The following is a 25759-nucleotide window of genomic DNA, read 5'->3' as shown; positions in this document are numbered from 1 at the left end:
CCTCACCACTGAACCACCAGGGAAGTTCCCTTTTTCCTTTCCTTATTAAGTCAAGAACTTTCACCTTTTCACTTAAAGGAAGCACTTTACAGCTTATCTGTGGCATATCCGAATTGTCACAGATAATTGGCATTATTAATGCCAATTAATTGCACTATTACCCTTGTGTTTTGGGGCCATTATTAAGTAAAATAAGGGTGACTGATAACCAAGACTGCAGCTAGATGACTGGGCAGGATACATTAGACAAAGAAATGATTCACGTCCCAGGCCAGATGGAGCAGGACAGCTTGAGATTTCATCAGGCTACTCAGAAGAGTGCACGATTCAAAATTTATGAATTGTTCATTTCTGGAATTTTCCACTTAATATTTTCAGACCAAAGTTGACTTCAGGTAACTGAAACCGGGGAAAGCAAAACCTCGGGTAAGAAGAGGGCGCTACTGAACGGTGCTTTAGATTTTGAGGTGGGTCAGTATCATCAGGGCAGCTGTGCTTATTCAGTTTCCAGAAGCTCAGTCTGGTAGATTAAAGATGGAGCGTATTACTTGCTGCTTCTCCACTAAAAGGTGGTTTTGTTTCCCCATCTTGAATCTGGGCCAGACCTGTGGCTAGTTTTGACTGATAACATGAGGCAGAAGTCGTGCCAGATACCTCCAAGGCCAGGCCTGCAAAGATCTGCAGCCCTACTTGGAATGTTCCCTCTTTGAGGTCTGACATCATATAAGAAGAATGACCTCCACTGAGGCCACCATCCCATGAGGAAGTCCAAGCTACTCTCAAGGAGAGAGAGACCACGTAGAAGAGCACCAAAATGCCAGACCTATGAGTGAAGCCTTCTTGGACCTTCCAGCCCAGTTCATCCACCAGCTGAATATAGCCGAGGGCATGATCTCAGCTGACACCACATGCAGCAGAACTCCTCACTTAAACCCAAATTCCGGACCCACAGACTCATGACAAAATCAAATGGCTGTTGTTGGAAGCTACTAGGCTTTATATTGATTTGTTATATAGCAACAGTTACTAGCACCCCTCATCAGGTCTAGAGGATGACATGACATTCCACACCATTCTGCCTTCCCGTGATCACCATTCATCTTCACACCCCCTACCAGAGTGGACGGCAGCTATCTCACCTGAAAGAGCCTCTCAGTTAATCTCCATCTGTTTCCATTCCCGCCCCCCTTCCAAAACAGAACACAATCATGTCAGAGTACACCAACTGTTTGCTTAAAAATCCTTCAGTGGGGGGCTTTCCTGGTGGTCCAGTGGTTGGCAGTCCACTTGGCAATTCAGGGAACACTATTCAATCCTTGGTCTGGGAGGATCTCACATGCCCTGGAACAACTGGGCCTATGCGTCACAACTACTGAGCCCATGTGTGGCGACTACCGAAGCCCACGCGCTAGAGGCCATGCTCTGCAACAAGAGAAGCCACCTCAACGAGAAGTCCCCACAAAGCAACTAGAGAGTACCCCTGCTCACTGCAACCAAAGAAAGCCCACACACAGCAACAAAGACCCAGCACAGCCAATACATAAATAAATAAAATAATAAATAAATATATAAATGAATAAAATTCTTCAGGGTTTCCCATTGTCTTCAAGGTAAATACAGGATCCTTGGCATGGCTGATAAATCCTGCAACACCTAGCTCCAGCCTTCTTTTAACCTTCTCCTACTCTCCCAACATCTCTGTGCTGCAACCAGAAGGGCTTCTTTCTGTCTCAAGCACACACCAAGCTCTCTCCTGTCTCAGGGTCTTTGCACTTGCTGTTCCCGCTACCTAACCCTTTCTCCTCCCCACCCCCCAAACCTCACCCCCCACACCCCAGCACATACACTCAAGGCTAGCTCTTTTTCTGGCCTCTCTGTAGTGGCAGCCCAACCTCTGCCCACCCCATATGCTCTATCACGTCCCCCTTCTAACTCACTTTCAACTCTTAACTATCTAAAAATATCTGGTTTGGGGATTTCCCTGGTGGTCTAGTGGTTAATAATCTACCTTCCAATGCAGGGTACATGGGTTCAATCCCTGGTCAAGGAACTAAGATTCCACATTCGTTGGTTGGTTGGTTTAGTCGCTAAGTCGTGTCCGACTCTTGCAACCCCATGGACTGTAGCCCTCCAGGCTCCTCTGTCCGTGGGATTTTCCGGGCAAGAATACTAGAATGGATTGCCATTTCCTTCTCCAGGGGATCTTCCCAACCCAGGAATCAAACACGGGTCTACTGCATTGCAGGCAGATTCTTTACTGACTGAGCTATGAGGGAAGATTCCACATGCCATGGGGCAACTAAGCAGCTACTGAGCCGGAGCTCTGGAGCCCACGTGCTGCAACAAAAAAGAAGATCTCTGGTATGACAACTAAGACTCAATGTTGTTGTTGTTTTCAGTCGCTGTGTGTGTCCAGCTCTTTGCAACCCCATGAACCGGAGCACAAAAGCCAGGCTTCCCTGTCCTTCAGTGTTTCCTGGCGTTTGCTCAAATTCATGTCCATTGAGTCGGTAATGCTATCTAACCATCTCATCCTCTGCCATTCTCTTCTCCTTTCACTGCCTAAGATTTGATGCAGTCAAATAAATAAGTAAAAGTAAAAATCTGGTTTGTTTATCTGTTGTCTGTCTCTTTCTACTAGAATATAAGCTCCAGGAAAGTAGGACGTTTTCCTTTTTATCCCATCTAATGATGCTTACTGTTTGCTGAATAAACCACCAAGTGAGTAGAAGAAGGAAGAAGGAGGAGATTTGGAAAGAACACTGAATTGCCACACCTAGAAAACCCTGGTCCTTGCTACAGTTCTGCTTCCTGCTTATCTCCAGACAAGTCACTTCACCTCACCTGATCAGTCCCCACTGTAATATCCCTGGACAATGATGTTGTGTGTGCCATACACCTGTAGTGTTCACAGTCTTACTCATGAAGCCCCATAAGAATTTTGGATAAGCTATGTTACTCTCATACATTTTAAAGTCAACAATAAATTATTTCTCACAAATTAAAATCAGTTGCAAGATAGAACTTTCTGGCATAGTCTTTATTAGAGACATGCTTTAGATATATCTTCCTCCAAACCTTGGAGCTACAGATTTAGCTTGCTCAATTTATGGAAAATGTCTGCCATATAATCCAATTGTCAAAACCAGTCCTCACTGTCAAATCGATCAGCCAAACCAGAATAATCTTCTGTCTGTAAGAGAATCCACCTTCATTCTTTTCTTCCTTGTTACCTCTAATTAATTTTTTATTGAGGTATAGTTGACTTGTGATAATATGTTAGTTTCAGGTATACAACATAGTAATTCAAAATTTTTATAGGTTATACTCCATTTAAAGCTGTTATAAAATATTGGCTATATTCCTTGTGCTATATAATATATCCTTGTAGCTTATTTATTTTACACATAGTAGCCTGAACCTCTCAGTCTCCTACTCCTATCTTGCCCGATCCCTTTCTCTCTCCCCACTGGTAACTGCTAGTTTTGGTCTTACAGAGAGCCTAGCAACTCTAGCTCCCACCCTCCACTAGGCCTTTTCATGAGCATCTCTCTCTGCTAGAACATCTTCCCTCCCCAATTTGTTCTCCTAGCCAAGTCCTAACACCCCCTCCAAGACTCTGTCCTAACATTTCCTCTGCAAAGCCTTATTAAGCCTCTACTATGCACCTGCCATTGTGCTAAGCAAGGGATACAGTAATGAATAAAGCAGACAGGGAAGAATTAAATGCCCCTTAGGGTACCACTGTCTTCTTTGTATTATCACTGTCTCCTCCACAAGGTTCTGAAAGCCCTGAAGATAGAACTTCTGTTTTATTCATCTTTTAAAGTTATTTATTTATGTTTGGCTGTGCTGGGTCTTTGTTGCTGTGTGGGCTATTCTCTAGTTGTTGTGTGCAGGCTTCTCCTTGCGGTGGCTTCTCTTGTAAATCATGGGATTTAGGGTGAGTGGGCTTCAGTAGTTGCAGCTCCCGGGCTCTAGAGCATAGGCTCAATAATTGTGGTGAATGGGACCTAGTTGCTCCACGGCATGTGGGATCTTCCCAGATCAGGGAATCAAACCTGTGTATCCTGCATTGGCAGGATTCTTTACCACTGAGTCGCCAGGGAAGACCTATTTTATTCATCTTTGAATCCCTATTATGGAACCCACAGAACAAATCAGATTGTTTGAATTAACTTACTCACAAAAGATTCCTCGAACATTTCTGTATCAGAAACATACAGGGTGCTCACTATAAGCTGTGAACATATACATAGGACCAACAGAGCACATGAATGAATGAATGAAGTGTGAATGAGTGACTGAATGAATGAATCAGGGGAGGACTATGCTCTTCCCAATTGGATGAAGCAGCCCAGAGCAGGAGATGAACTGATGTACAGCAAGTGAGAAGCCAGTGTTGAGGAAGCTGGGGGAAGGCTGATGGCCTTTTGTTCTTTCTGATACACAGAAACTTGAAGGACAATAAGGATTTGAACAAAATGCAAGAAATCCAGAGTCTGACCTAGATTTGCATTCTGGATCCACTACTTATTATTAGCCATGTGACCTTAGGCAAATCCCTTTGTCTGTTTGTATCTTCATGTTCTCAACTGTAAAATGGGGCTGAGGATAATATAATAGGGTTATGATTAAATGAGATTACCCATTTAAAAGGGTGTAACCTGAGGCCAGGTAGAGTGGGTTGTAGGAACTGACGGGTTCCCATCGCTGACTCTAAGTATGCAAATTCAGAAACCGCGGGAGAGCCTTCCTTTCCTTCCAGCTAGAGGTCCCAGCCCTGATGCTGTTCTAACCTCAAACGGCAGGCGGCGCTTTCCCTATTCAGCCCCTCCCTTCAGCCCCTTCACTCCCAGCTCAGGGTTTACAGGTCGGCTCAAGCGCCTTCAAGGCCAAGGGCGTCTGCTACATCTTTACAAGATAAAGAGGGAAGGGCGGCAGTTAGGGCGGGTCATGGCAGGAAGCGGTCAAAGACGCACAGGTGTTTCTGGAGGCCTTGCTGTGTGCCCAGCATTGGACTCGGTGTTTGATATGTATCATCTCATGTCCATGGAGTCCCGACAACAACAACATCTCATGTCCTCTTCATAACAACACTATTTAGAGATAAGGAAACTGACCTTCAGGAAGAGGCGGGGATATCAATCCAAATGCCTCTAAGACTCCAAAATGTTTCCACTCTGTCACGCTGGCCACCTGCTTATAGATGATCACCATACATTTGTGAAATAAATTTCAGTCCTCTTATTCCCAGGCAGAGGGAAACTGTGTGTCCCACCCATAACGTCACCCCTGCCCCACCCCATCCCAGCACCCCACCCCCGGCGGATAATCATGAATAAAGAATAAAAAGTAACATATTAAGGAGTGCACAGAATCCTTCAGACACCCATAGCAGGAAGGAGGAAACAATCTCGGAGACTTGCTGGGTAGGAAGCAGCCAGAGACTGCCCGGCCCTGGCTGTGGTCCCCCGGGGCAGAATTCTAGGGAGGACTAGGGTCTGGCTCAGTTGGAGGGAGGAGAGCTCTGGGGGCCTGGAGTTGGGGACAGGTTACTGAGGAGAACGGGATGAAGGAAGAGAAAGACGACGAGAGATTGACCAAGGCTCAGAGGGGCAATGGCATTACCTGGTCCTCCTACCATCGGGGAGAGGGGTGAGTCAGAGCCCCCTGACTCCTGGCCCAACCTGCTGCCAACTTTTTTAAAATGAAAGTAGCAGGAGCGGACACTCCTGAAGCCTCCTCCGGAAGGAGGCTGCCAAGGGAGCACACCTTGGTCGGCCCTGGGCCTCGGGCGCTCCCCCCGACCCCACCCCACCCGCTGGACGGAGGGACCCGGTCGACGGCTCCCAGGGCCCGCAGCTTACCTTGGGAGGCCAAGGTGCGACCCAGGCAGGACAGGCTGCTCCCTGCCTTCCAGCCCAAGGGGCTGCCTCAGGTGTCCTGAAGTTCCCGCCCTGCCAGACACTCCTAGGTCGCTCCTCAAATTAAAATCCTCCGCACAGGTTCCCGCTCGCCCAGCCCCCGGGGGAGGGATCCCGAGGAAATCCCCTCCCAGCCCTGAGAGGGCCTGGGCCGGGCCAGCCAGCTCGGCAACCTCAGCCCTGGGCTGGCCCTGGATGAAAGAGCCGTCTCGCTCCGCCTGTCTGGGTTTTAGCCAGGGAGCCTGTGACCGCCCCTTTGCTCTTTCTCCTTGGCCCCGGCCCTGAACTCCGATCCTCTTCCTAGTCCTACCCTCCCGGGTTTCTTGCTCTGCGTTCGCAGCTCTCTGGAGAAAGACCGCAGCCGGAGGACTCCTTTCTTTTCCCACCTTCGGAGAGCAAGAGAACTTATTGATGCATCCCACAGGGGTCCGTGCCCCAAGACCCAGAGCAAGACAGAACCAGACAGAGAATGGATGGTGGGAGAAAGGGGGGGTCTAAGGAAAAAACGGTCTTCCCTCCTGTGTTTCTTCTTTACTCACATAGGAATACCATCCAACACTCTGACACCAGATGTGTGGATTTAACCCACCCCAAACAATTCTGCAATAGCAGCTGGGTGTCCTCCAATTTAACTCAGTTCTGACACAATCTACCTGAAGGGAATGTCGGATCCCACAGGTGAAGGGCTCAGACTGCTGCCCACTTCAGAAGCCAATTGCAAGAAGTAGGTCCCCAGGTCACCCACAACTTTCGTCCAACTTAGCTACACATCAGAGGTTCCTGTGTTCCCTTCCTGAGATCTATAGGGTGAGGTCTGGATGACTACCAAGCACAGGAGTGTCTGTGCTCGTGGAGTTGGGATGCAACACCCTACCCGTAGGTGGATGCGTTTACCAACATGGAAAGTCCCTGAACTCCTAATGTTGGGATTTTATGGAGACCTCCTCACATAGGCATGATCAATTATTAACTCCATGTCCAGCCCCTCTGTCCTGTCAGAGGATAGAAAATTTCAATCTTCTAACACTGCCTGGCTTGGTCTTTCTGGTGACCAACTCCCATTCAGGAGCTCACCCAGAGTGACCTCGTTAAAACAAAAGATGTTCATTGTGCTCTTATCTGGACTGAGAAGTTTTACAAGTGTTTTAAGAGCCTTGTGTCAGGGACAGAGTCAAAAACCAAATATTAGAACAAAAAGATGCTGGCAGCGCTCTTATCACTTGGGAAATTACAAGACTTTTAGGCGCTCTCTCTAAACCAGGAACCTGGGACAGAGACCAGGTAATAGTTCCCCTATTATCTCACACAGGGGAACCAAACAGCTGGAAAAAAGATATTTAGGAGTGGTACAGAAATAGCAACTGAAGCCCTGGGAGTGAGTGAGGTCACTCAGGGAGAGAAACCAGAGAAAGGAGAAAAGGGAATCTAAGACAGGACCCTAGGAAATACCAAGAGACATGCAGAGCATAGGGTAGGAGAAAGAAAGAGGAAAGGGGACTTGCATGGTGGTCCAGTGGCTGACTCCACACTCCCAATGCAGGGAGCCCAGGTTTGATCCCTGGTCGGGGAACTAGATCCCACATACCGCAACTAAGAGTTTGCATGCTGTGACTAAGACCTGGCACAGCCAAATAAATAAAGAGGGAATAAATAAAGAGGAAATGGCCAGAAGTGAGAGCCAAGGGTTTGAGTCACTTTGGGCTCCTGTAACAACATACTATAGGGACCTGGCAGTCCAGTGGTTAAGATTCCACCTTCCAACGAATTGGCTACTTGGTTGGGGAACTGAGGTCCCAAAAGCCGCAGGGTGCAGCCAGAAGTGAAAAACAAATTCCTGTCTGGCTGGCTTAAACAAGCTCATTTTTCAGTTCTGGATGCCGGGAAGTCCAAGATCAAGGTGCTGGCAGATCAATATCTAGAGAGGGCCTTCTTCCTGGTTTGCAGACAGTCACCTTCTCTCCAGGTCCTCACCTGGTGGAAAGCAGAGAGAAACAAGCTCTCTGGCATCTCTTTGCAGAAGGGCTCTCATCTCATCATGAGGACTCCACCTTCCTGACCTAATTACCCCCCAGAGGCTCCATGTCCAGTACCATCACATGGGGGCTTGGGGCTTCAACACATGAACTGGCTGGAAAGGGAACACGGCCCCACTATAGGGGTTGAGCAGAAAGGCCAGAAAAACAGATGCAAATTGGAGTGGACAGAGCAAGTAAGCTGAAGTGAGGAGGGGTGGCCCTGGAAGATGCCCCAAAGCACTAAAGATGGATAGCTGAGCCTTTCCTCAGGAGCTTAATGGAGTGGCACCCCACTCCTATTTCCTAACTAAAGTAGATAGCACGGTCACCTGTTAGAGGGATAAAGGTTGGGTGGAAGATTGAAGGGAATTGTCAAATGTTTGAAAAAACTGTTGGGAGGAGAGAAACTCGACCAAAGTAATGTAGAGGCTCACAGAGGAGTATGGAGAGTCCAATCAGAACAACACATATACGTGGAGACTTCCCTGGTGGTCCAGGGGTTAAGAATCTGCCTTCCAATGCAGGGGATGTACATTTGATCCGGGGTGGGGAAACAAAGATACCAAGCCTGGGTGCTGTTAACTACTCAGCACATGCACTCCAGAGCCTGCACCCTTAAATAAAAAGAACAACACAGATTAACAAGGAAGCAAGGCTGAGGGGCCCTCAGGGCAGCTCCTGTCCTAAGTGACATGATGGTAAGATCAATGGGAAATGGATGAGACTCATGGCGAATGCCACCAACACTGTTCAGCTCCCAGATCTGGGGGGAGATTTTCCATAAGAGGGGAACCGTCTACAGAGAAAAGGTCCTGCTTTAAGGGACTATGGGCAGCCATAAAAGTGCAAAGAGCCTCTGAGGCCAGCAGTGGAAGTGCTGGGTTGCAGAACTGCACGGGAACAGTGGCTGTGCCAACTCAACTCCAGGATCCAGTTCTCCCCACCAAGTAAAGCGGGACCCAGGCTGTCAGAGACACCACAGTGCAGTCCAGCCTCCAACCAGTCTCCCTTGCTCTTGTCTCACCCTCAACAAGCTGCTTCCTGACTATGACTTGGTTTCTCAAGCTGTGTGATTTCACAGAGGGAAGGTGTCTGCCCACACCCAACAAACACTTAAATTAGGGAGCTCTCAGAGAGCAAAGCCTGTATCTAATTTATCTCTGTGTCCCTAGCACCCAGCACAGGGTTCAGCATTCAGTTGGGGTTCAAAAAGGTATTTGAGAAACAGATCTGGAGAAGACTGATATGCCTTTAAATACATTTTGTAAAATTCTTGTTTAGGATTTGTGTATTGGTTGCTGTTGAACCCCATTCATATGGATCAGTACCTACAAATCATGTCAGTTCTGAAACATTGACAAGCTCATGTTTCTAAACCTGCAAAATTCAGAGCCTGGTCCTGCACTGTGGTGAATTCACCAAAATCATACTCATTCCCTTTTTAAAAATGTATTTTATTGAAGTATAGTTGATTTACAGATTGTGTTAATTTCTGCTGTACATCAAAGTGATTTTATATATATATATATACTTATATATATATACACACACATTCTTTTCCATATTCTTTTCCATCATGTTTTATCAGAAGATATTGAATATCCCTGTGTTATACAGTGGGACCTTCTTTATCCATCCTGTATGTAATAATTTGCATCTGCTAATCCCAAACTCTCAATCCTTCCACCCCCATCCCCTCCCCCTTGGCAACCACAAGTCTGCTCTCTATGTCTGCAAGTCTGTTTCTGTTTTACAAAGAAGTTCATTTGTGTCATGCTTTATATTCCACATATAAGTGATATCATACGGTATTTGTCTTTCTCTTTCTGACTTACTTCACTTAGTATGTTAATCTCTAACTCCATCCATGTTGCTACAAACAATATTATTTCATTCTTTTTATGGCTGAGTAGTATTCCATTGTATATAAAGATCATTTTCCCTCGAGGTCAGTGAACCAGGCTTCTTCTTTGTAAAGTAACATACCCAGAACCATCCCTCCTCATCCCACCAACATCATGAGATCTAGATCTTTTGCCTGGGAATTCCCAGGCAGCCCAGTGTTTAGGACTGGGCTTTGCTGCTCTGGCAAAGAACATAGTAGGATGGTAGGACTGATTTGGGTTTGGGTGCTATAGGAAGGCAAGGGCCACGCACCTTTCCAGCTCACCACGCCCAGCTCCTCCTCATTCATCCCTCAAAACTTTGGCTATCGTATATGTAATCTGAACCCAGAATTTGTTGCATTGGTTTTTCAGTGTCCTCAGAAAGAGGACATTTGACTCAGGCTGGGTCAATTTGTTTCCTTTTCCTAAAAATGTCCATAGGGGAAGGGAGACTCCACTTTGTCTCTGCTTATAGCTGTAACTAAAAGTAAGCCTGGGAGCTACAGAGAGTTCCTTATGAAGAGATGCAGAGTTAACAAATCTTTTCCATGGCACTCTGAACTTGCCACACAACTTCTGACACTTCTGGTCACCAAATGTGTGACCACTAAGCAATTCTCTATGACCCCAGCTGGGCGTCCTACAATTAACTCTGTTCTGACATGATTGCCCTGAAGAGAGTGTCACATGGCATAGATGAAGGACTCAGTCCCATGAGACAGTCCCCACTTCAGATGCCAGTCCCAAATAACAGGTTACCCACAACTTCTAAACAACTTAGTTACAAATTGGACATTCCCGCATTCCTCTACTCAGATTTGATTAACTTTCTACAGTGGATCACAGAACTCAGAAACACATTTACCAGTGTGTTAAAAAATTATATGATAAAGGAATTTTGAAAGAACAGCATGTATATTATCTATGGTGAAACAGATCACCAGCCCAGGTGGGATGCATGAGACAAGTGCTCGGGTCTGGCGCACTGGGAAGTCCCAGAGGAATCGGGTGGAGAGGGAGGTGGGAGGGGAGATCGGGATGGGGAATACATGTACCTCTATGGCTGATTCATGACAATGTATGACAAAACCCACTGAAAAAATAAAATAAAAAAAAATTATATGATAAAGGATACAGATGAAGAGACTGGTGAAGACATGCAGGATGAGGTCTGGGAGGATCCCAAGAGCAGGAGCTTCTGTTTCCATGGAGTTAGGGCGCACAACTTCCCAGTATTTGGCTGCATTCACCAGCATGGAAGCTCTCAGAAGCCCATGCTCTTGGCATTTTACAGAGGCTTACTTGTATAGGCGTAATCAATTACTTACTCCCATTTCCAAGCCCTCTACCCTCACTGGAGACGTGGGGGTGGAGGCAGGGCTGAAAATTCCAAGCTTCTAACCATGGCTTGATCTTTCTGGTGACCAGCCCCCTTCCAGGAGCCCACTCAGAGTTGCCCCGTTAGAAAGAAAGATGCTCTTATCTATTAAGGAACTACAAGGGTTTCAGCAGCTGAGCCAGGAACTGGCTGCAGAGACCCACACATAGGTTCTATTTTCTCACACACACCATAACACCTACCGCAATGTAGTTACAATACCTAAGTGTGTGTGTCTCTCTCTCCCTGCTAAAAAGTATGCCCTGGGATTATGAGTTCTTCAAGAACAATAACCTTCACTGTTTCATCTTTGTATCCACGCAATTATGCCCCAAATCTGACACGAAGTAGGAAACAATGAATGTTTGTTGAACTTTCAAACTGGGCACCAAAAATGAGGTTCCCACCTTTCCCAGGTGAAGACTCCCTCAGCCACCAGCAGGTGTCAGGACATGTCTCTCTGGCTTCTGGCTACCAAGCTCCTTGTCCGATCCATAGCAATTGGTAAAAGTATAGGTGAGTCACTGGAGGTATGGAGAGTGACCACCCAGACAACTCTAAGGCCAGGGTGTCAGGCACTCAGGCTCTAACAAAAAGTGGTATAATTGAGGCTGCAACAAGCTACTCCTCGTATTCCTCCAGATTCCCAGTAGCATGTTTCCCGAATGCTGAGCTCTTGCCTAAACAGGTTAGATGAACTGCAAAGAGAAGTCTCCCAATAAGAGATCTTCCCTTATAGGTTTTAGCATTCTATGTCTAAAAGACAAATAAACTGTTAAAAAGATACTCATCTATGAAAAAGTACAGAAAATCTAATACAGTGGAGCTGGTAAAGAATCCACCTGCAATGTGGGAGGCCTGGGTTCAATCCCTGGGTTGGGAAAGTCCCCTGGGGAAGGGAACAGCTACCCACTCCAGTATTCTGAGCTGGAAGATTCCATGGATTATGTAGTCCATGGGGTCACAAAGAGTCAGACATGACTGAGGACTTCCACTTCAAAAAAAAAAAAAAAAAAAGCAAAAACAAACAAAAGAAACTAGATAAAATGAAAAGAAAATATTTTTAATGCATGACTGACCCAGACTGGAATGTGAGGAGTCTCTAGGAGAAAACAGGAGTAAGCCAGTGTGAGAGTCATATTTGCACCAGTGTCATATGCAGATTCTTAGTGACTCAGCATCTGTGTTTTCATGGACCATGGAGGTACGGAAAAGTAAAAGTGAAAGTCACTCAGTCTTGTCCGACCCTTTGCGACCCCATGGACTGTGGTGAATTCTCCAGATCAGAATACTAGAGTGGGTTGCCATGCCCTCCTCCATGGGATCTTTGCAACCCAAGGATCGAACCCAGGTCTCCCACATTACAAGTAGATTCTTTACCATCTGAGTCACCAGGGAAACCCAAGAAAACTGGAGTGGGTAGCCTACCCTTCTCCAGGGGATCTTCCCTACCCAGGGATCAAACCGGGAGCTCCTGAATTGAAGGTGGATTCTTTACCAGCTGAGCTACAGGGAAGCCCATCCTGGGCCTAAAGAGAGCAGAAAATAAAGTCAGAGGGCAAGGCTGAGTCACCTCTCCAGCACCCAAGCCACTAATATCCTCAGTGGGCAGCGGGCAAACTAAAAACAAAAACTGGGAGAGTGGGAGTGGGGTTGAAGACATATCCTCACGCGGATCAGAGAAGAGTGAAAAATAAACACAAAACTGCCTCTCCTGAGAATTCTCTATCCCATGCCTCCACTTATATGTGTTTACCTAGGGACATACTCTCCTTATCTGTATCAACCAAACACCCCAAGATGAAAATTTAGAGTGTTTCTGGATTGGCAGGACAGAGAGACAGCTGGGAGAAGCAAACCCAAACTTCCTCTTAAAGAATATGATTAAACTCAGTCCTCAAATATTTCCCACAAAGTTTCAACATGACTCACAATTTTTTTAAAAAGTCTCTGACTACTCGAAGAAACAAATCCCTACAACCAGCTAGAGGATCATACCCATAAAGATCAGAAATATATATATATTTTTAATTTTTAAAAAAATTTTTGGCTGCATTGAGTCTCCATTGCTGCACATGGGCTTTCTCTAGTTGCGGTGAGTGGGGTCTACTCTCCGTTGTGGTGCCTGGGCCTCTCATTGCAGTGGTTTCTCTTGTTGCAGAGCATGGACTCTAGACACTTGGGCTTCAATGGTTGCGGCCCCCCAGGATCTGGGGCTTAGGCTCAATACCTGTGATACACAGGATTAGTGGGATGTGGGTGGGGACCTGTGCCCTGTGGGATCTTTCCAGACCAGGGATTGAACCTGTGTCCCCAGCACTGCAAGTCAGATTCTTAACTCCTGGACCACCAGGAAAGTACCGAGATACTGCTATTTTGAATTATAAGCTATAATTTAATTATGTTTAATATGTTGCAATAAATTAGAGGGAATTAAAACTACAACCAAGAAAAAGCAAATAGCAATGACTGGAAGTCTAGGCAAGTAACAAGAGAGTCTGAAAATCCTGGGCATTTTCCTTTGTTTGATTTCACTTAGAGAAATTTAGGAACTCTTGACTGCCAGAAAAACCAACAGTAGGGTAACTGGAAGGACTGATATATGCAGCGTGATCCCTGGCTATATTCACCATATTGAAATTCACCATACTAAAAGCTAGTCAGGGGATGTAGCTCAGTGGTAGAGCGCATGCTTTGCATGTATGAGGCCCTGGGTTCAATCCCCAGCATCTCCATATTTTGGGCTTCCCACGTGGACGCAGTTGACTGAGTATGCTCGTGCTCACACACATACACACACACACGCCTGCAAGTTACAGAGATTGGTGAAGGTTTTGATTTAGAACTGCTGACCTTAGTTAAGCTTCTCAAAACTTCTTTTGATAAAATATACGTAACATAGTGTTTACCATTTTAACCATCCTTAAGTGTACAACTCCGTGGACTCTCATTGCTTTTTAAGTCTTCTCTTTGTTCTTGATGTTTTGTTGTTCAGTCACTAAGTCAGGTCCAACTCTGCGACCCCATGGACTGCAGCACACCAGTCTTCCCTGTCCTCCACTATCTCCTGGAGTTTGTTCAAACTCATGTCCATTGAGTCAGTGATGCTATCTAACCATCTCATCCTTTGCCTCCACCTCCTCCTGTTGCCTTCAGTCTTTCCCAGCATCAGAGTCTTTTCTAATGAGTCAGCTCTGTGCATCAGGTGGCCAAAGTATTGGAGCTTTACCTTCAGCATCAGCCCTTCTAATGAATATTCAGGGTTGATTTCTTTAGGACTGACTGATTTGATCTCCTTGCAGTCCAAGGGACTCTCAACACTCTTCTCCAGCACCACAATTCAAAACCATCAATTCTTCGATGCTTAGTCTTCTTTATGGTCCAACTCTCACATCTGTACATGACTATTGGAAAAACCATAGCTTTGACTAGACAGATCTTTGTCGGCAAAGTGATGTCTGCTTTTTAATAGTCTGTTTAGGCTTGTCATAGGTTTCCTTCCAAGGAGCAAGCATCTTTTAATTTCATGGCTGCAATCACCATCCACAGTGATTTTGGAGACTAGGAAAAGAAAATCTGTCACTGCTTCCACTTTTTCCCCTTCTATTTGCCATGAAGTGATGGGACTGGATGCCATGATCTTAGTTTTATGGTGATAGTTTTATAACATGGTGAATATAACCAATGCCACTGAATCATATATTTAAAATTGCTTCAAATGGCAAATTTCACATTATGTGTATCTTACCAGAATAATAAAATATGTAAGAAAAATACCAGAAAGATAAATTTAAAAATCTGGAAATTTAAAAAAAGTGTTTTCAAATGATTGATGGTCAAAGAAGAAATCATCATGGAAACTAGAAAATAGATCATACCATTGTAAATCAACTACACTTCAATTTAAAAAGTAAATTAAAGGAAATACTTGAAACCAAAATATTACAGGTCAAATTTTTTGGCATGCAGCAAAAGTAGTACTTATAGAGAAATAATATATTTAAACAGTGTATTAATGACCGATTGCTATATATTTCCCCAAAACTTAGTGATTCAGTTTTAGCAGCAAACAGTTATTATGTCTTACATTTAATCTCTAAAACAGCCTTGTTGAATGGTCCTCAGAATCTCTAATGAGGCTGCAGTTATCTGAAGGCTTGACTGGGCCTAGAGGATGCACTTTAAGTGTCTCACTCATCTTTGTTGGCAGGTTGGTACACATTGTTAGCAGGAGGCCTCCATTCCTTTCCTTGTGGACCTCTTCACAGGGCTGATTGAGTTCACACAACCTGCTGGCTGATTTACCCCAGAGCAAACATCCCAAGGTACTGAGGTTGAAGCCACAATGCCTTTTATAATCTACTCTCAAAGTCACACATCATCACTACTACCATCATAGAAATCAGCCCTGATTCCCTCAGGGAGGAAACTACTCAAGGGTGTGAATATTAAGTGGTAAGGACCTTCAAAGACCATTAGGAGCTTCAGTTCAGTTCAGTTGAGTCGCTCAGTCGTGTCTGACTCTTTGCGACCCCATGAACCGCAGCACGCCAGGCCTCCCTGTCCATCACCAACTCCCGGAGTCCACCCAAACCTATATCCATTGAGTCGGTGATGCCATCAAACCATCTCATCCTCTGTTATCCCCTTCTCTTCCTGCCCTCGATCTTTCCCAGCATCAGGGTCTTTTCAAATGAGTCAGCTCTTCACATCAGGTGGCCAAAGTATTGCAGTTTCAGCTTCAACATCAATCCTTCCAATGCTTACTACTATAAATAGTGAAAATATTAAAAACATTTTTTCAAGGCCTCCATCATGGTCCAGTGACTAAGACTCCATGCCCTCATTGCAGGGGACCCAGGTTCCATCTCTGGTCAGAGAACTAGATCCTACATGCTGCAACTAAGAATTCACAAGCTGCAACCAAAGATTCTACATGCTGCAACTACAACCTGCTGTAGCCAAACAAAATAAGAGCATTTTTAAATTAAATTCCAAATATACAAAGAACTGAAACAAATAAGGCAAAAAGTCTAAACTTTTGGAAGAAAATATAACAAAGTGTCTTTAAGAACTTTGGCTAAGAAGAATTTCCTAAAGATGTAAATAAATGCTTACTATTAAGGAGAAGATTGATAAATCTAGCCACTTTAAAATGAATGGCTTTTCATCAAAGAGAATGAAAGGAAAAGCAACCAAACAGACAAATGGGCAAAAGACATTTTTAAAATTTTTGTTTTTTATTGAAGGATAATTGCTTTACGAATTTTGCTGTTTTCTGTCAAACCTCAACATGAATCAGCCATAGGTATACATATATCCCCTCCCTTTTGGACCTTCCTTCCATTTCCTTCCCCATTCCACCCCTCTAGGTTGACACAGAGCCCCTGTTTGAGTCTCCTGAGCCAGACAGCAAATTCCTGTTGACTATCTATATTACACATGGTGATGTAAGTTTCCATGTTACTCTTTCCATACATCTAACCCTCTCATCCCCTCTCCTCCTGTCCATAAGTCTATTTTCTATATCTGTTTCTCCACTGTTGCCCTGTAATACATTTTTCAGTACCATTTTTCTAGATTCTGTATATATGCATTAGAAAATGATCTTTATCTTTCTCTTTCTGACTCACTTCACTCTGTATAATAGGGTCTAGCTTCATCCACCTCATTAGAACTGACTCAGATGTGTTCCTTTTTATGGCTGAGTAATATCACATTGTGTATATGTACCACAACTTCTTTATTCATTCATCTGTCAATGGACATCTAGGTTGCTTCCATGATCTAGCTATTGTAAATACAATGAACAATGGGATACATGTGTCTCTTTCAATTTTGGTTTCCTCAGGGTATATGCGTAGGCGTAGGATTGCTGGGTCAAATGGTGGTTTTATTTCTAGGTTTTAAGGAATCTCCATACCGTCTTCCATAGTGGCTGTATCAATTTACATTCCCACCAACACTGCAAGAGGGTTCCCTTTTCTCCACACCCTCTCCAGCATTTATTGTTTGTAGTCTTTTTGATGAGGGCCGTTCTGATTGGTGTGAAGTGATATCTCATTGTAGTTTTGATTTGCATTTCTCTAATAATGAGCTATGTTGAGCATCTTTTCATGTGTTTGTTAGCCATCTGTATGTCTTCTTTGGAGAAATGTCTGTTTAGGTCTTTTCCCCACTTTTTGATTGGGTTGTTTGTTTTTCTGGCATTGAGTTGTATGAGCTGCTTGTATATTTTGGAAATTAATCCTTTGTCAGTTGTTTCATTTGCTATTATTTTCTCCCATTCTGAGGGTTGTCTTTTCACATTGCTTATAGTTTCACTTGTTGTGCAGAAGTTTTTAGGTTTAATCAGGTCCCACTTATTTACTTTTGTTTTTATTTCCATTACTCTAGGAGGTGGGTCATAGAGGATCTTGCTTTGATTTATGTCATCAAGTGTTCTGCCTGTGTTTTCCTCTAAGAGTTTTATAGTTTCTGGTCTTACATTTAGGTCTTTAATCCATTTTTAGTTTATGTTTGTGTATGGTGTTAGGAAGTATTCTAATTTCATTCTTTTACATGTAGCTATCCAGTTTTCCCAGCACCATTTATTGAAGAAGCTGTCTTTGCCCAGCAAAAGACGTTTTACAGGTTCCTCTGTCCATGGAATTCTCCACGCAAGAATACTGGAGTGGGTAGCCATTCTCTTCTCCAAGGAATCTTCCCAACCCAGAGGCTGAACCCAGATCTCCCCATTGCAGGTAAATTCTTTACCATCTGAGCCACCACAGAAGCCCAGGCTGTTCATAATATCTCTATTTTCTTTGCAGAGTTCTATGATTTCATTTTTCTATTGCCATATTTTACAGTTTTATAAAATTTAAAGCTTTCTTTACAAATTGAAGTACTGTTAATTTACCATGTTGTGTTAGTTTCAACTCTACAGCAAAGTGATTTGGTTTTATATGCATTTTTTTTCAGATTATTTTCTTTTTTTTCAGATTATTTTCTATTATAGATTATACAAGAAAAAATTTAAACTTCTATTTGTTCTGTATACTTGAAGCAGACACAGTTATCTCTGAAGGTTCTGAATGACAATATTGATAATAGGGGATCGTACAGTATGGGTCATTTCTCTTTGGCCAGTGTCCCAAGTATATTCCATGAATTTTAGTCTCATTAGATGATTCCAAAAAAAGGGGTTCCTTGGTTAATTAAGCAAAGGAAGTGTTTCATATTATAATCCTCCCTTGAAGAGTCATAGTGCATGTCAGCATCATGAGGCTCTAAGAAGTCCTGTATCAAACAGAGAAGTCTGTTCAGCTTTGCTTCACCTAGCACTTCCCAAGCTTGTCAGACCTCTTTCCTGTGACATTTCTCATAATATCTGCTAAATAGTTCATCCCCTAAAACTAGCAATGCCTTCTTGGAATAGTTTTGTGGACTAAATAGGATATTTTTTCCCCAAATTTACTTACAAAAATAAATGTACTGTTGTTTAATACATCTTTAGGGATAAATCTGGAGACAGCAATTTTGTTACACTGTTACAGACCACATTGCCGCTAGGCTCCCCTGATTACCATTACTCTTCTTTTTTAAAACAACACAAATTTATTATCTCACAGTTTCCATGAGTAAGGAGTTTGGGTACAAGTTAGCTGAGTCATCTGTTCAGTATCTCACAGTGTTGAAGTGGGATACAATCAAGGTGTCCAAAAGGAATACAATCTCATCTGGAGTTCACTGCGTGTTGGCAGAGTTCAGTTCCTTATAGTTGCCAGCCTGAGGTCCTTGCTTTCCTGAGGGTTTCTGTCATTATTCTTGAAAATGGAGATTATATTAATTATCTATTGCTATATAACACATTACCCCAAAATTTAATGGGGTAAAACAACAATAAACTATTACATCTTGCAGTTTCTGTGGGTCAGGAATGCAGGAGCAATTTGGCAGGGAAGTTCAGAATCTTTCATGAGATTGCATTTGAGATGTCAGCTAAAGTTGTAGTCATCTGGAAGCTTGACTGGGGTTATGGGATCTGCTTCCAAGTGGCAAAGTTGGTGTCAGCTGTTGGTAAGAGGTCCCAGTTCCTTTCCATGTGAGTATCTCCCAGAGTTACTTAGAATCTTCATAAAATAGTGACTTGTTCCTCAAAAGCAAGTTACCCAAGAGACTAAAAAGCAGAAGACCTACTTTATGACCTCCGCTCAGTAGGTTCATACTATCACTTTGGGAGAACTCTAAAGATCTCACAAGTCAGTCTTTATTAAACGTGGAGGGGAAGAACACAAGAGAATGAATATCACAAGGCCACAAAAGTTACTAAGAGTAAATCTTAAATATTCCCACCTCCCATAGATACACAAAAAGTAATTATGTAGTTTAAGAGATGTTAACTAAATCATTAACAAAATTATTAACAAAATTACTGTGACAATCATTTTGCAACATACGGTGGTGGTTTAGTTGTTAAGTCGTGTCCAACTCTTGTAACCGCATGGACTGTAGCCTGCCGGGCTCCTCTGCCTGTGGGATTATCTAGGCAAGAGTACTAGAGTGGGTTGCATTTCCTTCTCCAGGGGATCTTCACAACCCAGGAATCGAACCCGGGTTTCCTGCATTGCAGGCAGATTCTTTACCAACAGAGCTATGAGGGAAGACCTTGCAATATATAGGTATACCAAATTATCAAGTTATGTCCCTTAAGCTTGCACAGTATTACATGTCAATCAGATCTCAATAAAACTGGGAAATTTTTTTTCTGAAAAAATATTCCCTTGTATAGAATTACTATATTTTATCCATATATCAATTGATGGACACTTGGGCTTCTTAATACCTTTCGGTTGTAACATTTTTTAAATAACAAATAAATAAATATCAGAAGGAGAGGATTATTGGGTACCATCTTGGAGCCTAGCTACCAAAGTTGTTGGACTATATTGAAAACAAATATTTCCCTCTCACCTCAGTCTATGACATAATAATCTGGAAAATAATATGTACATACAATTGAATGGGACTAAAGAATAAAGAATATTGAGAGTTAATGAAGGTGTCTTGAATTTTCTTGGCAAGTTACTATTGTTCAAGGATTCCTTGAAGTTCTGTCTTGATTACACCTTAAACGATGGCTCTGTCCTCATTTTCTATCAGATTATTTATAAGCAGAAATGGATTCCATCTATTCTACATTTCATGTTCTTTAAGTGAACCATGTTCTTTAAGTTTGTGGTTGAAGAATCAAAAACTAAAACAAAACAAAAAAGACTTTTACTAGACTGATAGGATGCAAGTTACATGCAAAATGGAATATAGTGGAAGAAACTTAGAAATTCAAAGTCTATCAACATCTCAGTGAGGGCGTGCATGCTAAGTCACTTCAGTCATGTCCAACTCTTTGCAACCGTATGGACTATAGCCAGCCAGGCTCCTGTCCACAGGATTCTCCAGGCAAGAATACTAGAGTGGGTTGCCATGCACTTCTCCAGGGGATCTACCTAACCCAAGGATTGAACCCATATCTCTTACCTCTCTTGCATTGGCAGGTGGGTTCTTTACCACTAATGCCACCTGGGAAGCTCTATTAACATCTCAGTGTCCTCAAGCAAATTAAGCCTAATAATCCTTTCTTATAGGAGACTCTGTGCTTGTGTGTTTAAGGGGAAAAAAAATCAAGTATAAATCAAGGTCAATTAAAAAGATCTTTATAAATTTTTTCTGAAAGAGGCTTTATAGTATTTTCTCATTTAGATCATTTGCTTAAATATTTCGAAGTAAGTAAAGAACTAAAGACCATTTGGTTGCAAAACATTTAGATTGTTCTGATTAATGCAATGTTCCTCACTTTTTTTTAATATGGAGCACTTCATGAATTTTTGTGTCATTCTTGAGCACAAAAATCATTGAGTATCATTGATTCCATGCTAATCTTCTCTGTATTGTTCCCATTTTAGTATATATACTGCCAAAGTGAGCAACACCTACCTGTTTACCTGAATTCCACAGATTTCATGTCAGCTAAGTGAACTTGAAATTTAGTCTGTCTTGGAGAAGCACTTTCTGTGGCAGGGCTATATCACTTCGTCTTAAGCCTGCACATCCCCATTGAGTTCAACAAGCGGACTGAGAAGTGTTATTTCTGTTCCGCCCTGTTTGCCTAGGCCACAGCATCATGTTTGTTTCCAAAGGTGTTCAGATTCTGTAAAACCAAGTGTCATAAAAACTTCAAGAAGAATGAAATCTTCACAAGATCAGATGGACTAAAGCATTCTGGATAGCAACTATATAGAACTCACAGGGGTAATTCACTTGAATTTGAAAAATGTATTCCATAGCTCTCACTGTCAAATAACAGAGAGAGCTATGGAATAAAACCACTGATACAATGAAGAGAGTTGAAGAGATCAAACAGAAATGCCAAGCTAAATTTATAATGAAGAAGTTGAAGAAAAATAAAAAACTACGTAAAGTTAAGAACATTAAGGCAGTCAAGCAAAGCATCCATCTTATCTGGGCCCTTCTTTCAGGTGAAGGAAAGTAGCTGCAAGACAAAATGGTATAGAACTTACAACAAGATATTGACATGGAAGATGTTTCTTAAAACTCTTACTGCTTGAAACCATTTCTTTAAGTGAAACTGGAAATCTCCTATGGAGATGTAGAACTTCTAAATTATTGATTTTTTCACATCAGATCACTCAAAAATGGATGAGAGTACTTCTCTCCTACACTGTCATCTGTGGGACAGCAGGTAGTATGGATGCATCTCAATATTAAACCTTCACTGAGAGATACACTTCTATAATTCATGAAAATTATGTTTGTAAATACAGAAGCGAACTGTGGACACAAAATGGCCATACCATTTGGTTAATGGCAGTAGACAGCATTTACGTAGTTCAGTTCAGTTCAGTCACTCAGTCATGTCCAACTCTTTGCAGCCCCACGGACTGCGGCACACCAGGCTTCCCTTTCCATCACCAACTCCGGGAGTTTACTCAAACTCATATCCATTGAGTCAGTGATGCCATCCAATCATCTCATCCTCTGTTGTCCTCTTCTCCTCCTGCCTTCAATCTTTCCCAGCATCAGGGTCTATTTCAATGAGTCAGTTCTTTGCATCAGGTAGCCAAAGTATTGGATCTTCATCTTCAGCATCAGTCCTTGCAATGAATATTCAGGACTGATTTTCTTTAGGATTGACTGGTTTGATCTCCTTGCAGTCCAAGGGACTCTCAAGAGTCTTCTCCAACAACACAGTTCAAAAGCATCAACTCTTTGGTGCTTAGCCTTCTTTGTGGTCCAACTCCTACATCCATACATGACCACTGGAAAAACCATAACTTTGACTAGATAGACCTTTTTTGGCAAAGTAATGTCTCTGCTTTTTAATATGCTATCTAGGTTGATCATAGCTTTTCTTTCAAAGAGGAAGCATCTTTTAATTTCATGACAGCAGTCACCATCAGCAGTGATTTTGGAACCCAAAAAATAAAGTCTGTCACTGTTTCCATTGTTTCCCATCTATTCGCCTTGAAGTGATGGGACCCGATGCCATGATCTTAGTTTTTTGAATGTTGAGTTATAAGCCAATTTTTTCACTCTCCTCTTTCACTTTCATCAAGAAGCTCTTTAGTTCCTCTTCTCTTTCTGCCATAAAGGTGATGTCATCTGCATATTTGAAGTTATTGACATTTCTCCTGGCAATCTTGATTCCAGCTTGTGCTTCATCCAGCTCGGCATTCCACATGATGTATTCTGCATATAAGTTAAATATGCAAGATGACAATATACAGCCTTGATGTACTCCTTTCCCAATTTGGAACCAGTCTCTTTTTCCACGTCCGGTTCTAACTGTTGCTTCCTGATCTGCATACAGAATTCTCAGGAGGCAGGTAAGGTGGTCTGGTATTCCCATCTCTTTCAGAATTTTCCACAGTTTATTGTGATCCACACAGTCAAAGGCTTTAGCATAGTCAATGAAGCAGACGTTTTTCTGGAATTCTCTTGCTTTTTCTATGATCCAACAGATGTTAGCAATTTGATCTCCAGTTCCTCTGCCTTTTCTAAATCCAGCTTGAACATCTAGAAGTTCGCAGTTCACATACTGTTGAAGCCTGGCTTGGAGAATTTGGGGCATTACTTTGCTAGTGTGTGAGATGAGTGCAATTTTGTGGCAGTTTGAAAATTCTTTGGTATTGTCTTTCTTTGGGATTGGAATGAAAACTGACCTTTTCCAGTCCTGTGGCCACTGCTGAGTTTTCCAAATTTGCTGGCATATTGAGTGCAACACTTTCACAGCATCATCTTTTAGAATTTGAAATAGCTCAACTGGAATTCCATCACCTCCACTAGCTTTGTTCGTAGTGATACTTCCTAACACCCATTTGACTTCACATTCCAGGATGTCTGGCTCTAGGTGAGTGATCACACCATCGTGATTATCTGGGTCGTGAAGATATTTTTTGTGAACATCGACATTCTAGGAATCAGTGAACTAAGATGAACTGGAATGGGTGAATTTAACTCAGGTGACCATTATATCTACCACTGTGGGCAGGAATCCCGTAGAAGAATCGGAGTAGCCATCATGGTTAACAAAAGAGTCCGAAATGCAGTATTTGGATGCCATCTCAAAAACGACAGATTGAGCTCTGTTCGTTTCCAAGGCAAACCATCCAATATCCCAGTAATCCAAGTCTATGCCCTGACCAGTAACACTGAAGAAGCTGAAGTTGAATGGTTCTATGAAGACCTATAAGACCTTTTAGAACAAACACCCAAAAAAGATGTCCTTTTCATTATAGGGGACTGGAATGCAAAAGTAGGAAGTCAAGAAACACCTGGAGTAACAGGCAAATTTGGCCTTGGAGTATGGAATGAAGCGGGGTAATGGCTAACAGAGTCTTGCCAAGAGAATGCACTGGTCATAGCAAACACGCTCTGCCAGCAACACAAGACTCTACACATGGACATCACCAGATGGTCAACACCAATATCAGATTGATTATATTCTTTGCAGCCAAAGATGGAGAAGCTCTATACGGTCAGCAAAAACAAGACCGGGAGCTGACTGTGGCTCAGATCATGAACTCCTTATTGCCAAATTCAGACTTAAACTGAAGAAATTGGAAAACCACTAGACCATTCAGATATGACCTAAATCAAATCCCTTATGACTATACAGTGGAAGTGAGAAATAGATTTAATGGACTAGATCTGATAGACACAGTGCCTGATGAACTATGGATGGAGGTTCATGAAATTGTACAGGAGACAGGGATCAAGACCATCCCCAAGAAAAAGAAATGCAAAAAAGCAAAATGGCTGTCTGAGGAAGCCTTACAAATAGCTGTTAAAAGAAGGGAAGCAAAAAGCAAAGGAGTAAAGGAAAGATATACCCATTTGAATTTAGAATTCCAAAGAATAGCAAGGGGAGATAAGAAAGGCTTCCTCAGCGATCAATGCAAAGAAATAGAGGAAAACAATAGAACGGGAAAGACTGGAGATCTCTTCAAGAAAATTAGAGATACCAAGGGAACATTTCATGCAAAGATGGGCTCAATAAAGGACAGAAATGGTATGGACCTAACAGAAGCAGAAGATTTTAAGAAGAGGTGGCAAGAATACACAGAAGAACTATACAAAAAAGATCTTCAGGACCCAGATAATCACTATGGTGTGATCACTCACCTAGAGCCAGACATCCTGGGATGTGAAGTCAAGTGAGCCCTAGGAAGTATCACTACTAACAAAGCTAGTGGCAGTTCCTTAAAAAGCTAAAAATAGAATTACCATGTGATCCAGCAATTCCACTCCCGAGCAAACAGCTGGAGAAAACTATAATTCGAAAAGATGCATGCACCGCGATGTTCACAGCAACACTATTCACAGTAGCCAAGACCTGGAAACAACCTAAGTGTCCATCAGCACATGAATGGGTGAAGAAGACGAACACAGTGGAACTGCTCAGCCATGAAAGAGAAAAACAGTGCCATTTGCAGCAACATGGATACAGCTAGAGATTATCATACTAAGCGAAGTAAATCAGAAGGAGAAAAACTAATACTATATGATGTGGAATCTCAAGTGGTGTAAATGAATCTATCTACAAAACAAACTTACAGGCAATGTTAGCAGATTTATGGTTGCCAAAGGGGAGAGGAAGTGGGGAAGGGATGGACTGGGAGTCTGGCATTAGTAGTTGTAAACTATTACTTACAGGATGGATAAGCAACATGGTCCTACTGCATAGCACAGGAACTATATTTAACATCCTGGGATAAATCATAATAGAAAATAATATAAAAAAGAACATAGATATGTGTATAACTGAGTCACTTTACTGTTCAGCCGAAATTAACCCAGCATTGTAAATCAACTATGTGTGTGTGTGTTAGTCACTCAGTCATGTTCGACTCCTTGCGACCCTTCGGACAGCAGCCCGCCAGGCTCCTCTGTCCATGGGATTTTTCAGGGAAGAATACTGGAGAGGGTTGCCATTTCCTACTCCAGGGGATCTTCCCAACCCAGGGATCGAACCTAAATCTCCTGCATCTCCTG

General features: G+C 42.8%; 1 protein-coding gene, 1 non-coding gene and 1 pseudogene across 3 annotated transcripts in view; 1 reads left to right on the top strand and 2 right to left on the bottom strand.

The window, feature by feature from the left end:
- RHBDL2 (rhomboid like 2) overlaps window positions 1-6124 on the bottom strand; it is a 51236-nt gene extending 45112 nt beyond the window's left edge. The window contains exon 1 of one of the 2 annotated variants that reach the window (XM_061122324.1): window positions 5871-6124. The gene's annotated coding sequence lies outside the window, so the exon portion shown is untranslated. Of the gene's footprint in view, window positions 1-5123; window positions 5149-5870 lie in introns of those variants that run through there. The other variant, XM_061122323.1, reaches the window with a different exon arrangement.
- A 7745-nt stretch (window positions 6125-13869) lies between these two features.
- On the top strand, window positions 13870-13941 carry TRNAA-UGC (transfer RNA alanine (anticodon UGC)). The gene has a single exon. It is a non-coding gene; the product is annotated as a tRNA-Ala (tRNA).
- A 7105-nt stretch (window positions 13942-21046) lies between these two features.
- On the bottom strand, window positions 21047-21174 carry LOC133041814 (U6 spliceosomal RNA; annotated as a pseudogene).
- Window positions 21175-25759: the final 4585 nt, after the last annotated feature.

The sequence above is a fragment of the Dama dama genome, chromosome 20, assembly GCF_033118175.1.
Source record: "Dama dama isolate Ldn47 chromosome 20, ASM3311817v1, whole genome shotgun sequence".
NCBI lineage: Eukaryota > Metazoa > Chordata > Mammalia > Artiodactyla > Cervidae > Dama > Dama dama.
This window is presented reverse-complemented; position numbering and strand designations above follow the sequence as displayed.